The sequence below is a fragment of the Cyprinus carpio genome, chromosome B14, assembly GCF_018340385.1.
Source record: "Cyprinus carpio isolate SPL01 chromosome B14, ASM1834038v1, whole genome shotgun sequence".
Taxonomy (NCBI): domain Eukaryota; kingdom Metazoa; phylum Chordata; class Actinopteri; order Cypriniformes; family Cyprinidae; genus Cyprinus; species Cyprinus carpio.
The window spans coordinates 5486187-5502831 of record NC_056610.1 but is presented as its reverse complement, the minus strand read 5'-3'; the positions used below and the strand labels follow the sequence as shown (position 1 = coordinate 5502831).

Genomic DNA, 16645 nt, shown 5'->3' with positions numbered 1-16645 from the left:
TATGTCTTTGTGTCAGTTTATCGTTTAAAATGCCCGTTTCGTGTGCGTATCCTGGGTGTTTTAATATTAAAAGGCCTAAAAGAACATTTTCGTCAGGACAGACATTTTTTACTTTTCATAGATTTCCTACACACAATCCTGAGCGATTGAAACTGTGGTTGCTCGCGCTGCACTTGGATATCAACACATCCGAACATGCTCTAATATGTAAGAGAGTGTGCAGTGATCATTTTTTCGAGGATAATTTCAAACCCTCCCAGCAAGGACATCGCCGTTATCTGAAAGCGTCGGCAGTGCCCAGTACGTTTTTACAGCAAACAGAGGTATGTATGTTTTTTTTTTTTTTTTACTATATTAGATGCATTGACGTTTTTTTCTCGTCAATGTGTTTCATAACGTGTGAATGTTTATCACTAATATCTTCCTATTACTGTAGACGTGCTAAAATTTTTTTTTTACTCCTAAGTATCCGTCTCGTGGAAATTTAGAGTCTCCAGCAACAGACAGTAACGCTGAGCTGGAGGTCCATGAAGCAGTAGAGTTTTTGGCTAATGTTCCACAGTCAACACCAGTAAAGCAACAGGACTCTGATCCAGGAACTACCACGAGACAGTTTGCAGATGCTCCATCTAAACTTCGTTTACTGCTCACAAGTCCTGAAAGTGTTAGAAACAGGAAAACACCCTCATCATCTGGAATATATTTTGCCCAACCTGCAATACACTCCAACCAGACTGTAAGTACCATAATTTGTTACCAGTTTACAAAGTGAAATTATGGTAAATTATGCTTTTGTGTTAGTCATTGGGGAAAAATATAATTTAGTATATATTACATAAAATGTAGTATTTAATATTTTGATGATGTTGTATCATTAAAAAATGCACAGATATACTGTAATAAATGTATTAAAACATACTATTTACATTACAAATTTATATTCAGTTTTATTATAAACCAAATTTAATCCATTTAATTTCACAGCCCCCTGTGTATAATCAACCAGAACAGATTGAAGAGCAATTAGAAGAAAGTTTGGCGCTTGATGTTAGCCTGCTTTCCATAGAACCTCCATCGGACAAAAAGATATTAGTTTTCAGCCACTGATTTCAACATCAACTTCAGCCCCAAGCACAGAAGATGAGGAATGTGAAATGCATCGGGGAAAAAAAAATGTATTGTCAACGAGCCCAATGTCATGGAGCTTTTCAAAAGATGTCAAGAATGTGGCTCACTAATAACAAATGATTCAAAAGCAACAGTGGGAAGTGTTCTCCGTGTTCACTGGGAATGTGAAAAAAAACCACAAAGGAAAGTGGAGTTCATGCAGTGATGTTAGGGGAATGCCAGCTAATAATCTTCTTGTTTCTGCATGCACACTATTCACTGGGAGCAACATATACAGACATCGCTGATTGGGCCACTTTGCTCAACCTTCAAATACCCCATAAAACCACTTACTTTGACATTCAGTCTTCTTACCTTATTCCAGTCATTGATGAAGAATATAAAGAACAACAGAAAGCAGCAATGAATGACTTACATTTACAAACTGAACTCTGTAATCCAGTTCATTTGTCCGGAGATGGGAGGTCAGACAGGCAAGTAAATGTAGTAATTTTATTTTTTTGACAATTTAAAAAAAAATTTAACAAGTTTTGTACTTGTGGTTCTTTTAGCCCTGGATTTTCGGCCAAATACAACATGTACAGTTTCATGGATGACACAACAGACAAGATTGTTCACTTTGAATTGGTGCAGGTCAGTTTACATGACATAATTCTACATCCTGTATGTTATTAAAGTAATTAATAATCACAAACTTTAGTGGGTGTTCAGTATTTTAAAGTCAAGTACAGTAACATTACTGGCAGTTTTTACAATGTTATGATCAATATAAAATGGTATTAAAAGTAAAAAAATAATATTTTGTTTGTTTTGAACATCAATGAAAATACCACACACTCCTTGTTTATCTATCATGATATTGCATTTTCAGGTTACAGAAGCATCCAGTTCTGTGGCCATGGAGCCAGTAGGATTCAAGAGGGCTATGGAACACAATACAAGAACAAGGAATCAAAATCGACGTGCTGACCACAGACAGATCGCCATCTATTAGAAAGATTATGCGTGTAGAATATCCCAACATTCACCACGAATTTGATATTTGGCATGTAGTCAAAGGTAACTGTCTCACAAGAGACTGAGAAAGAGATATTAATTATGAATTATCCAAAAGGCAACATAGTCTAAAACTTATTTATTCCTATGTAGGAATATACAGTGTTGTTTTCATGCATTTAAAAAATTGCTACAATAAACCGTGAAGTACTAGATTAACCTTGTTATGCACTATATTGTCAATCCTTTTTAATTATTTTATAATTAAAATTATATTTTTTAAGGACTTTCCAAAAAGTTGTGCTCCATGTCAAGATACAAGGACAATCGAGAGCTGCAGCCATGGACACGAAGTATTTGCAACCATTTATGGTATTGCTCTGCAACTTGTGGAGGCGACCCTGACGTAAGTTCTGTAATGTTTTAATATTAAGTTTAATTTCTTTATACACACGCACCAAATTTACTTTGTTCTTTAAAGAAAGTTTTTTTTTTTTTTTTTTTTTTTTTGTAAGTTTTTAAATATTGGGGTTGCTGGACCATAAACATCTATTTTTCTATGTTTATAATTTATACATTTGTATAATAATTACTTTGAGTATTCATGTATTTATACAGGAAAACTGATCGAAAATTGGGAAGTCCATACTTTATCACATTACAGGTGTGCACAGTTGGTTTTAAAGAAGGAAAAGCAAGAAAGCAGTGTGTACACAATGATCTCAGTCCAGAACAGCAACGCAGAAAAAAATGGCTCGGTACAAAGTGGTTTTCCCCAAACATACCAAAGAATGGGTAGCCAAAACGATTTTTACACAAACCACTCAAAAATTCAGAGAGTCTCTGGTTGAGAAAGTTGTACAGCGGCGGCTGGACACCAGCGTTGTTTACAAGGAAAGTTCTTGTCGTTTGACTCATCATCACCCATTGCCACAGAACATAGCCCTAACACCAAGGCCTGACAAGCAAGAAGTAATTGCAAAGCGTTTATCACGATTTGGACACTAATTTGCTTTAAAAATGTTGAAGTCTGTTATATACATTTTTTTTTTTTTTTTTAGTTTTTCTGAATTTTTTCTTATTGGGGCAAAAACAGAAAACACTGTTGGTGAAACAAACAAAATATTTATGGTGTTAGTGTGAAATATATGGTCCTTACTGATGGTACCCCACATCAGTTGGAATTAAACATCAACGAATGTATTTCTCAAATTTGTTTTATTCTTCCAAAATAAACATTTGTGTGAGACATCAATAAGTATGTAGTGTTTGATGTATATACAACAACAAATAATATTGACTATGCAAAAAAAAAAAAAAAAAAAATACAGCAATTACAGTAACAAAAAAGCCACAAAAAATTATAATGTATATAAAAAATGTAACATTGTAATTCAAATTGTATTTCAAATTACTATTCATATAAAAGACCAAAAGCCTCTTCTGCTTCTCTGAAGCCTACATACTGTCCTGATGGAGAAGGGTATGACAGTCTGATGGCACTGACAACACAGGATGGAAGAACCCTCCTGTTTGCGTCTTCCCAATCTCTCCCCTTTCAGCATCCATTCCAGAACTATCCGGTATGCCACCAGCCTATATTGACTGTAAAATAAAAGAAATCTGTGCAGTCAATCCCTTTTAAATATTTAACGTTAAAATATGAAAAATGATAACATATGTATATGTAATAATAAATCATACTACACGCGATACTTACTCAACTGTTAGGGTGCCACCAGGTCCTTTGGGGCCTCGGACGGCGTCTCCAGTTAATTTTGGGCAAACTAAAAAACATCTCTAACACGCTGTTGCTCAGTAACGGTGGAAATCCATTTTGTTGGGTAATGCAGCGAGATGTAAACAGGGTCTCACCAGCTGACTCAATGATTGATTCTAATTGCGGGATTTAAATGGTCCAGTCGTGGCAGCATTGAGATTCTTCCTCTGTTGGCAATGGTTGGCATTTGCCACATGTGCACCACCACGTCTCGTTAGATCTTCGTCTGCCCGATGCTTGAGAGGTGTGTGTCGCCGCAGCATTCTCATCCATCTGCCTAATTTCTTCCTCTGTGTATTCCGGTTCAAAAAGGTAGGGCAGGGCGAAAAACAAAAAACTCCATCTCATCTTCTCCTCTAAGTTTAAAATCGTCCGACATCGTCGTTTTACCTTTTAACTTCCTTTTTTTTTGTAAACGGCGTTTAACTTTCTTTGCACGTTCAACTTGTAAACACTGACACGGTACTTCCGCCTACGTCAAGCTTGACCTTTTCAACGTAATTGCGTATTACGTGACGTCTTCAACGCGCATCACAGTACAGAGCAAGGCGAGCGTTTGTGCTTATAAAACTTAAACTTTTTTATTTATTTTGGAAATGACCGATCGTTTCGCTAGATAAGACCCTTATTCATCGTCTGGTATCGTTTTAAAGCCATTTGAAGCTGCACTGAAACTGTCATTTGGACCTTGAAAACCGTTCCGGGGTCCCATTAGAGTCCATTACATGGGGGAAAATCCTGGAATGTTTAAATCAAAAACCTTAATTTCTTTTCGACTGAAGAAAGAAAGACATGGACATCTTGGATGACATGGGGGTGAGTAAATTATCAGCAAAAGTTTTTTTAAAAGTGAACTTCTCCTTTAACATCCAGAATAACCGATTTTAAACATGATTGGATTTAAATAATATGAAGTAACCGATGATAAACCAAAGCACCACACAAAATTTTTATATATATATATACATATACTATATATATATATATATATATATATATATATAATAGCCTATATATATATATAATTATATATATATATATATATATATATATATATATATATATATATACAATTTTAATTAGCGTTAAAAAAACAAAACCGTTAAAACACAAAACCGCAACTAACCGCACCTCAGTTTTTGAAGCAGGCTAGGCCTACTACTGCATACATGCACCAAACGATTAACTAGGAAATAACTTTACCATTAAATAAATAAACACAGAGATCTTTGAAAATATGCCAGATATAATTTTAACAAAATAAATACAAACCGAAATAAATAAAACAAAATAGAATGCTTTTTAAAAAAATCTCACAGATTTCACATACACAATTGCTTGATTAACAGGCTATTGCAAAAAAGAAAATAAATAATAATAATAACAATAATAATTATATATATATATATATATATATATATATATATATATAATGTGTGTGTATATATATATATATATATAATATATATATAAACAATTAGGCCTACTAGATAAATTTTATGTCAGAGCGGGAACTGGTTTATGGCGAGCGCGAGCATAATATTAACGGAGCGCTTGCTTGGGCGGCTGAGCATGTGAGCAAAGCGGAGCGGTGTAACGTTCAGATCCTGCTCCGACATAAAATGTATCTAGTAGGCCTAATTGTTTACTGTTTGTACCGAAATTCTTGGATAATTGTCTAAAATTATGCATGCTGATAATTGCTAACAATTTTTTCAAAACGAAATTCTTACATTCTTCTTAATTTTATTAATTGCATTAGGCTAATTAAAATGTATTCAATATATGATTCTAACTTTTGCAAACATAGCCTTCCTAAAATGCAAAAACTGAAGTAGTGTATTTGATTTTCGTTCACTTTATTTCCATGAAAATAGCTGCCGTTGTTGTGCAATAGGACATTCAAAACAGGCTCATTTAAACACACACAAGATGAAATGTGCATAGATCTGTACAAAATACACCTGGATTATAAAGTCTGTGAAAAGCACACACAAGATAAAATGCACTTAAAGAATGCTTGGATTATAAACTGGGTTGAGCGAGCGGCGCTGAGCGTATTGAGCGGAGCGGGATCTTCAGAAAGGCGCTCAGCGCTCTTAAGGAAATATTACCGCTCCGCTCCACTCACAGGCGCCAGCAGGTATGCTCAAAATAAAATGCATTTTTTCCAGTGACAAATGAGAATTGTTTCCAGATGTCTGACTTGCCTTGCTTTGCTTTTGTCAAGTAAATAGCAGCTTTAATTTTCTTCTCAACTACTTGTGTTGATTCCATTCTACTATACACCACCGTTCCCCGTGGGTCTCCCACAAAATTTTCTGACTGCCCGCAGCAAAGGTAAACCCGCCCACTCCCGCGAGATTTGCGTTGGGTCCCGCGGGAGCCCAAACCCAATGCAGCCCTCTACTATGTAGCACTTTCAAAGCATGGTTCTTTATGGAACCCTATAAAAAGCTGTTGTCCAGTTGGAAATGTAAACAGCAATACAGGACATCTGTACAAAATAACATCTGAGCTGGCAATGAAGACATTAAGGCAGTAGAAAAAGAGCAACCTCAGCGAGAAGAAGTGTCTGGAAAGACTATAAATGGAAGTGCTCTGCGTGAACGCATTGCTGCACAACTGTCCGCCCTGCAGGATCATGTTGTTGATCATGATTACCATGTACAATATAATTAAACCGTATAAATACAAATAAGATTGATCTTACCTTTTATCTTCATTTCACATGTCTCACTAACTTCTTGTTATTATTGTATTTGTTTTCATGTTATTGCCTTTGTATGTTCTATATTCTTGTTCCACACATTTAATACATCACACATCAATGTAGAATAAAAGCAGTTTTTATACAGTTACTGATATGATTGTTGTCTTCATCTCATGTGAGTATACATAAGTTTTAACCATGAGGTCATCACCAGGAGACAACATCTACAGCCCTGAATGTCAACTAGATGAGCCCAAGAGAGAGATCCCCTGCGAAGACAGCATCAACAAGACAGTCATCGGGACAAGATTTTCAAGAAAAGGATTTTTCTCCATTCTGTCATCGATGGAGTTTTGGTTCCTTGCCGCTGTCGCCTTTGACTTGTTTAGTTGGGGACACTTGACTGATTGCACAGACACTATTGGAAGAGAGCTGAACTAGATGATGACATCACCTAATCATCAACGAACTAACTTTTTTTTGATCCCTCTTTTATGTTGCAACTTTAAAGGAGCAGGCCGTAACATAAAATTGGGTGCTTGTCTCAGATAGCTACATATATAGGAAATGCATAGTGTTTCAGTGTGTTTGCCTTTGTAAACTTCAGGTAGTTAGTGTCCTTAGCTGGGTTTCTAATCCTTCCACGAGGCACTGTTTGTTATTTCAGTTTGTTATTTTGTCTTTATTATTTTTGAAGGTGATTCTGTGCGGAGGTTTTAAATCTCTGTTGGGGGTACGCTTCGGGCGTTTGGTTTATAATGCCAGATGTCCAAAGGTGTACCTTCAAAGGTACACCTTTGAAGAGCAGGTAGGTTTAGTTATTTCTGTTTATAGTTAGGAACTGAAGTCTCTCATTTCATTTAAAGTACCACTTTTGTTGTTTCTTTGTTTCTTTGTTTGTGAAATCTACCGAGTACAAAGATAATTTGAGGAATGACTTGTGGTAAGTCTTTATTTATCTTATCTACGGTAGTGTTTTGACCTGGAGAGTGTATGTGATGATCCCTGGTAAAGTGGCTGATGGGATTTGTAGTTTCAACGGTCTAGGTTAGTGGCATCTCACGTGTGTTTGTTTCACTCTGGTTTTGTTTTGGTTTTTTTTGTTTTGATTTTTTTGGTTTGTTGAGGATTTCTTCTCGTTTCCTTCGGATATATTGTTGGAAAGATGTACGAAGGAAGAGATGTTGCAGATTGCCGAGTGTTTTGGTGGGGAGGTAACAAGTAATGATAAAAAACTTAGAGAGACGCTGCTGAAAGCGGTGAAGGACACGCTTGTCGAGCGGGGTGTTTTAGAGATAAGAACTCCACCTGTTAACCCTGATACACCTTTAACCTCTCCTCTTTATGATCCTGAGTGTAATGTGAAGTGTAGTGAGATGTCTTTGCAGGAGAAACAGTTATGAGTTGATTCGGAAAATTTTGTGCTGAGCGTGACATTTGCGCACTAAAACAGAAAGAGTTAGAAAAGGATATTGAGTTTAAAAAGTTACAACAGCTATTTGAGTTACGTAAGCTTGAGTTACAATTTAAGCAAGAAAGAGAAAGAGAGTTTCAGTTAAGAAAACTTGAGTTGGAGCAGAATGCAAAAACAGTTGAAACTCCCATCCCTGTGTCACCTGATGAGTCTGTGCATGTTACACCTGTTTTTCATGTTTATAAAAACATTAGACTAGTGCCGCTGTTTCTAGAGAAGGGCGTAGAGAAGTATTTCCAACATTTTGACTGTTGCAGAGACCCTGAAATGGCCTAGACTTCTGGACCCTGCTGCTGCAGTGTCCTTTAGTAGGTAGAGCACAGGAGATGTATTCAGCGCTAACTACTGAACAAAGTTGTAAAGTCTGCAATTTTGCATTCTTATGAATTGGCACCTGAGGCTTACTGCCAGAAATTCAGGAGTCATTATAAGTTTGAGAAGTACACATATCTTGAGTTTGCTAGAGAGAAAGAAAATCTGTTTGACCGTTGATGTTCATCCGTAAAAGTTGCAACAAAGGAACAGCTTAGAGAGCTCATTCTTCTGGAAGAGGTTAAAAATTGTGTGAACACAAAGTGACAAAATTTTCCGATGCTGCTCTTATGGCAGATGAATTTGCTCTTACTAATCACGTGTCTGCTAGTCACTTAAAGTCATACTCCACCGCAAAATAAAAATTTAATCACTTACCCCCCATGTCGTTCCAAACCCGTAAAAGCTTCATTCGTCTTTGGAACACAATTTAAGATATTTTGGATGAAAACCGGGAGGCTTGTGACTGTCCTATAGAAGGCCAAGTAAATAACAGTGTCAAGGTCCAGGAAAGTATGAAAGACATCATCAGAATAGTCCATCTGCCATCAGTGATTAAACCGTAACCTTATGAAGTGATGAGAATACTTTTTGTAAGTGAAGAAAACAAAAATAATGACTTTATTCAACAATTCCTTTGTCAACGGTCTCCACTGTGTCTCTCCATATCACCGTATGCTCTTCTGTATCATCCACGCCACAAGGATGCGCTGTTTCTATGTGTATTTAGCTTTGATTTGAAAAAACAGATTTTGAAAGAAATCCTTGTGGCACGGCTGATACAGAAGAGCACACACAGCATATGGTGTTATGCACAGATACAGAGGTGACTGTTGACAAAGGAATTTGTCACGAGGTGACAAAATTCCAACTTCCAAGGCGGAACTAATGTTCGCCGCGATTGCCTCCCGCCGGACCAATAACAACGGAACACCGGGCTAGTTCCGGGTTAGCGAAAAATCCCCGCGAATGGGGTGATCAGCCGAAATTGCCGGCAGCTGTGCACGTTGGGACACGTTGCCATTAGGGTAGGATAAAAGGAGAGAGGATGGACCAAAGCGGGGCCGGTGTTTTGGGGACTGTAAATCTCGGAGGAAGCGTGAGCGGTAGAGAAGAGAGGAAGTGGGGCTGGCAACGGGCACGGCATTGTGAGTCTGGGAGAAAGAGCACGTTGACTCAACCGGAAGGAGGAAATCGCTGGACAGTAAGATCGTTTGTGAGAGACTGTGAGTAGTCCAATCGATCTCCATCCTCTCTCTCGTCTATGGGACTTCCTGACGTGAATGCCAGGTCAGAAAATGGGCGACGGCCATCTATATATGTATTTCCCACTGAGTGTTGAATTTTAGTGATGAAGTGATGTGACGCACCGTTTGGATGTGTGAAGTGTGAACTTAAACCCGCCGGGTGTCCACTACTTACCTGAGTTTTCTGTCACGTTCTAAGACGTAAGAAGAGGCTCACATTGTTGTACTCCACAGATATTTGAGTGTACTATCTGACAGCCCATTGTGAAGAGGAATTCATACCTGAATGCTTACCTGACTGCTTTGCAGCGAAGCCCTCCAGCCGTAAGTTCCCTGTTTGTCATTGCTGAAGAAGAGGATTAAGTATCTGTGTATTCTCCTGTCTGCTTTGCAGCGAACTTCTCCCGTTGTAAGCTCTGTGTCTGCCAGTCCTTCAAGAGGAATTCATACCTGAATACTCACCTGACTGCTTTGCAGCGAAGCCCTCCAGCCATAAGTTCCCTGTCTGTAATTGCTGAAGAAGTGGATTACGTATCTGTGTATTCACCTGTCTGCTTTGCAGCGAACTTCTCCCGTTGTAAGCTCTGTGTCTGCCAGTTCTTCAAGAGGAATTCGTACCGGAATGCTCACCTGACTGCTTTGTAGCGAAGCCCTCCAGCCGTAAGTTCTCTGTCTGTCATTGCTGAAGAAGAGGATTACGTATCTGTGTATTCATCTGTCTGCTTTGCAGCAAACTTCTCCCGTCATAGGCTCTGTGTCTGCCAGTCCTTCAAGAGGATGTCGTACCTGAATACTTACCTGACTGCTTTGCAGTGAAGCCCTCCAGCCGAAGTTCTCTGTCTGACATCTGTAGAAGAAGAGGATTACGTGTTTGTATACTCACCTGACTGCTTGCAGCGGAGCTTCTCAGCCGTCAGTTCTCTGCCTGTCATCTGCAGAAGAAGAGGAGTACATCACCCAAAATACGCACCTGAACGGTCCTACAGCAGCCTCCCCCCAGTTGTGAGCCCCGGCTCGTCTCTCCCAGTGGAAGACAGCGAAGCCACTTACCAGAGCACCCCCCTGCATTGCACTCTGTGGGCCTCCGGCGGGTCCGCAGGACGGAACGACCCTGCCCAGAAGAGTCACCATTTTAGATTCCCTTTTCCATTTTTATACTCAATAAAATACTGTGTTACTTGAGGCCTTGTCTGTCGTCCTTGCCTAGCCTCTGTCCGACTCCCCAAGGGTGGTATGGGTTTTAGGGGTGGGTGCAGTCTGATTGGCCCGCCCCCGTGACATAATTTGGCGTCGTCGGCAGGGTTCCACCTTGGGTTGAGTAGACAGAGGCGGAGCAATGGCAGACGAAGATGTACCGGTGGGTCACCCACATGTTATGCCCATCTTTATGGGAGCCCCATGGGCCCAAAAGTATGGAGGACCAGGTTCAGAACTCAGCTTGTCGGCGTGGAAAACTCAAGTGGAGTACTTGGCGGGCCTCCAAGGGTTAAACGCTACACAGAAGACTCAGTTCATTTTAAATTCACTCGAAGGTGACGCCAGGAGAGAAGTACAAGCGGCGCCGGAAGCAACCCGAGCCACAGCCCAGGCTATCCTTGACTTTCTAACAGGGCAGTACAGTGACGCAACTCCTGCAGCTGTCCTCCGGATGCAATTCTTTAATTGCAAGCAGGGACCTCGGCAGACCATACGTGCCTTTGCTTTGCGACTGCGAGAACAATTGTTTCGGCTGAAGAAGAGGCAGGACCATGGGCTTGGAGAAGGAGAGGCCCTCCTAAAGGACCAGTTTCTTTTGGGGTTGCGAGATGGCCCAATACGTCAGAGCCTCCGAATACAACTTCGCCGCAATCCTGCTCTGACGTTTGACGAGCTACGCCAGGAAGCTCTGGCCCTCGAACAGGATCATGCAGATACCTCAGATCCTTCCCACTGTATGGTCACTAATGCTGCCAGTAGTCCCCTGCTTCCTGCTCCGCCCGACTGGAAACAGGCCTTACGAGAAGAGTTGAGAAGAGATGTCCGTGACCAGATGACAGAGCTGTCTAAAACTTTCCTAGAAGAATTACGCCGAGAACATTACCGGCCATTGCCACCGGCACGAGAGCGAGCATACTCCGAAGGTAGTCGATTCCCAGACCGACGTCCACCCTGGTCATCCGGGCTCCGTTTCCAATGGGACGAACAAGGATGTCCCATTTGCAATGGCTGTGGCGAACCAGGTCATTACGTCCGGCAATGCAGTGCACGCCGGGGATCGCAGGGGGGTTTTTAGAGTCTCCGGCCACTGTGGGTCAAGTGGTCGGGCCCCCCTAATCGACCCCTCTCCATTGGCGGCCAGGAACTGTCTAGTCGGGCGCTGCCCCCTTGTGGTGGTTCAAGTCAATGGGACCGAAGTCCAATGCCTCCTGGATACCGGTTCCCAGGTCACGCTGTTCTCCGAAAGCTTGTCTCGGGAGTTATTCGGGGTCCAGGGCCATTCGGCCGCAGATGCCCCTTGGTTAACCCTGCGTGGGGCAAACGGTTTGGACATTCCGTATGTGGATTATCTGGTCACAGACCTGAAGGTTCATGGGACCCTTGTGCCTCGAAAGGGAGTTGTGATCGTCCGGGATACATGTCTGGGAGCTCACCGTGCCCTACTGGGGATGAATGTCATCACGGACTGCTGGGAGGAGTTGTTTAAAGCGAGACCCACCCCTTCGGCTCCAAGGGAGGAAAAACGGGAATGGGATCGGATCTTGGCTGATTGTCGCCAGGTCCGCATGGCTGATGCCCAACGGAATCGAGAGAGTGTGGGGAGAGTGATGTGGGTCGCTACGTACTGTCGGTCCCGGCCCAGAGCGAGGCCATTATCTGGGCCCGCCTTCCTGCCCAGCTTCACGGGTCCCAGGAATGGATCCTGGTGGAGCCTCACTCAGACTGCCAGGCTGTGGAAGTGGCCCGGGGATTGGCTTCTGTCCGCCGGGGTCGGGTTGCCGTAAGACTGAGAAATACGAATCCCTATGCAGTGGATCTGCATCGACACCAATGTCTGGCTCGGGTCACCATAGTAAGCCCCCAACAAGTTCATGAGGAAGGAGAGTTTTGTTTCTGCCAGGTGGGTCCAACGGTAGTGGAGGTGGCCTTGGCACAGACCGAATCCCCTGCAAGCAGAAAGGAGGAAGCGCTGCCGGCCCACCTTGCGGGAGAGTCCTTACGAGGTGACGGGTTGGAAGAAGGGCAGGCGAAGCAACTTCGGGACTTCCTGGTGAGATGGAAGCATCTCTTCTACGCACATGATGATGATTATGGGCGGACAGACATCGTAAAACACCAGATCCCTACTGGGGATGCTCCTCCGAGCCGGGAACGCTACCGTCCCGTACCCCCGACTCTGTATGCTGAGGTTCGTGCCCTCCTACGAGGGATGCTGGAGAAGGGTGTTATCCGAGAGAGCAGTAGCCCGTGGGCAGCACCGATCGTCCTCGTTTGGAAGAAGACCGGAGCATGGCGATTCTGCGTTGATTATCGGAAGCTGAACCATGTTACCAAACGAGACGCTTTCCCCCTGCCGCGGGTCGAGGACTCCCTGACCAGCCTCACTCGGGCCGCCTGGTATTCTACCTTAGACTTGGCTAGTGGTTACTGGCAAGTTCAAGTGGATGAAGGAGACCGGGAAAAGACTGCCTTTACCACCCCCTTTGGCCTCTTTGAGTGGGAGCGCATGCCGTTTGGTTTGTGTAACGCTCCTGCTACCTTCCAATGGCTCATGCAGCGCTGCCTGGGAGGCCAGCTTATGGACACCACGCTCGTCTACTTAGACGATGTCATTGTGTACTCTCCCGACTTTGAGTCTCACCTCCGACACCTGGAGCAAGTATTCCAGTCTTTGGAACGGTACGGGTTAAAGCTACAGCCCGAGAAGTGGCAGTTGCTCAGGAAAGAGGTAAAGTTCCTGGGCCATCGAGTCAGCGCGGCTGGGATTGCGGTGGACCCCGAAAAGGTGTCGGCCGTCCAGGAGTGGGCCGCGCCGAGGACGGTGCATCAGGTGAGATCCTTCCTGGGATTTGTGGGATACTACCGGCGGTTCATCAAGGACTTTGCCAAGATCGCTAAACCCCTGAACCAGCTGCTGGGAGGCTCGGGGCGGACCCGGGGTCGTGGGTCCCCTACCATCTTATGGGACCCCGCCTGTGAGTTGGCCTTTCAGAAGCTAAAACAAGAGCTGCTCCAAGCCCCGATCTTGGCCTATGCTGACTTCTCCAAGCCCTTTACGCTCTACACGGATGCCAGTAATCTGGGATTGGGGGCCGTACTAGCCCAGAGGCAACAGGGGGAAGAGAGGGTCATCGCCTATGCAAGCAGGAGTCTGCATCCAGCTGAGCGTAACGACGCTAACTATAGCTCGTTCAAGCTTGAGCTCCTCGCTATGAAGTGGGCCGTCAGCGAGAAGTTCAAGGATTATCTGTGGGGAGTGAAGGTAGTCGTGGTTACGGATAACAACCAGCTGGTCCATCTCCAAACTGCAAAACTGGGAGCCGTTGAGCAGCGATGGGTGGCGTAGCTGGCCAACTATGACTATCACCTTCAGTACCGGCCAGGGAAGGAGCATACCAATGCCGATGTAGCGTGAACCAGACAAATTAAAGATTCGATCGGGAGCCTGGTTGAAACATGAGCCGAATTCCACAGAAAGGCAGGATGTTGTAAATCAACTCCCAGCACCACAGTCTGGTAACCAACTCTTTCACAGAACAGCTTTCAACATTAACACCATTAGAACAATTATTGACAATTTCAATTCGAAGAAGAGATTGTCTAATTTGGGGCAAGTAATCGAAGAGATGGACAGTCTGACCCTCACATGTAAAGCCATGAGAGTAAACAAGATCGTTGGATTGACTTCCCCCCACCTAGCAAAACCAGACTGAAATTCCTAAGGAGACCTGTTAACCCGTCTGGTCTCCACAGGACATATCCTTACTCCCCAGAATGGCACAGAGAATGCCTTCCAATGCATATATGCACCAAAATGAACTCAAAAAAGACTTCTAAATGGATATCAGTCCATTGCTTAACTCCATATCATTTATGTAACCGACAGATTTGATTTTAATGTTTCTAATCACTTATTGTGTATGTCTTTTTAAATAACTCTTGAATAGCTTAAGGGATCATATTCATGTTTAGTATGTGTGTGTTCGAATATTCTTGCTTAAAAACGTTTCTGACCATCAGTTATTTGTCAAATGTATCATATTCTTGTTATAGGAATCATGTCCAAATTATGCCCTGCAAGAGCGGGAAAATTCGGACCACGAGCTTGATAGGATAACATATGATTTATGAATGGGTGGGACAGACAATGCAACACCCTGAGAAAAGACAGTATCTAATTGGTCAAGACAACATTTGAGGTGTGGCCAAAATGCCAGTTTAAATACTCAGGACACCATCAAATTTTGCTTTTAGCTTTGCTTGTAGTTTAAGCTTTTAGTCATGCTTTTAGCTTTTAGCTTTCGTTTAGCTTTTGCTATCAGTCATGCCGGGTTTTAGCCTGCTCCTAGCTTTAGCTTTTAGCTTTAGCTTTTAGTCATGCTTTGTCGTCACTTTTAGCGTTCTTCGAGCGCCGTTCCAGCGTGCTTCGGCCTGCACGCCTGCTGCTACTTAGCCACGATGAGAAGAAACACCACCTAGTCTCGTCAAACTTTACTTCTTTTCTTTTCCGTTTGAGAGTTTCGTGTTCTGAGTTAAGTTTTGTAACGCCGTGTCTCCGAGTCTGACCTCGAGTGCCCGTTCAACTTCAACCAGCCCACAACTCCGCATCTTCAGCCTACGCCCAACCACGGGCTTCCCAAGACGTCACTTGACTACTGAACTTCCAGCCAATCAGCAACCTCGGGAAACCCCCTTTTCAGCGACAACAAAGGGAACCCCGTTACACAGGCATCACAAGTAACGTACCTCCAGATTCTGATCTGTACTGGTGTTATCTAATATAATTTTAACCTAATTGATGAACTCAATGCGAGGGTTAATTAAGTGATTGATGGTTGTTAATGTCTATGCAATTTCACGTATTGCTGTAAACTTGGGATTTCACATTTTCATTCTCTTAAACTCATTCTTTCCTAACGTTCTATCCTCTTGCAACTTGTGCGTATGTGTGAGTGTGTGTGCTTATGTGTTAGATTAGTTTATATGTCTTAGATTTATCTAATAAAGCCTTATTTATATTGAAAAGAGAAGTATCTTGTGTTTTGTGTTCACAAGTTAATGTCTTAAACTGCCGATCTTTTTAATGTGCTAATTAATAGTGTTTTCACTATACTTTGGATATTAATATCCAGCGCAGATTTGATGTTAAACGGCTCGTTCAGTGAATCGCTGGCCGTTTCAGTGATCAGCCGTGAAACAGTGATTCTGTTCAAATTCCCTTTAAAATCTTAAATGATTCCCTTTGAGCTAAATTGACCTGTTTCCCTTACACCGACGTACTGTCTCGGCTCCCTGAGGGTAAACCCTTGAGATCTACTTCGCCTCGGAATGTAGCACCAGAGGAAGGACTTATGGTGGGGATCGTAGAGGCCCCAGGGCTTTGAAGGGAAGGAGTTCCCTTGAGTTGGGGTTGGGACCCCCAACGGTGGAAGGACCGACAGGCAGAAGACCCGGTTTTGGCCCAGATACGAGATTGGCTGCGGCGAGGGACTTGGCCAGAAGGGGGAGCACGACACGGGCAACCCCGAGGGGTGAAGCAGCTCCTGGGACAACGGGAGAGGCTCTTCCTCAAGGAGGGAGTCGTCAGTCGAATGTTACAGGACCCAGCACTGGGGGAGGAAGTATGTCAAATAGTGGTGCCTGAAGATCAATCCCAAGCTCTGCTCCAAGCTTATCACAACCACCTGGGACATCAAGGGCAGGAGAGGAGGACCTCATTGGTGCGGAGACACTTTTACTGGCCGGGGATGGAGAAGGCAGTAAGTATGTTTATTTTGCAGTGCCCACGCTGCATTCTC

General features: G+C 42.9%; 1 long non-coding RNA gene across 1 annotated transcript; it reads left to right on the top strand.

Annotated features, from left to right (window-relative positions):
• The first annotated feature begins 243 nt into the window (after positions 1 to 243).
• LOC122139573 lies at positions 244 to 1013 on the top strand. The gene is made up of 3 exons (XR_006156402.1): positions 244 to 323; positions 467 to 736; positions 985 to 1013. It is a non-coding gene; the product is annotated as an uncharacterized LOC122139573 (long non-coding RNA).
• Positions 1014 to 16645: the final 15632 nt, after the last annotated feature.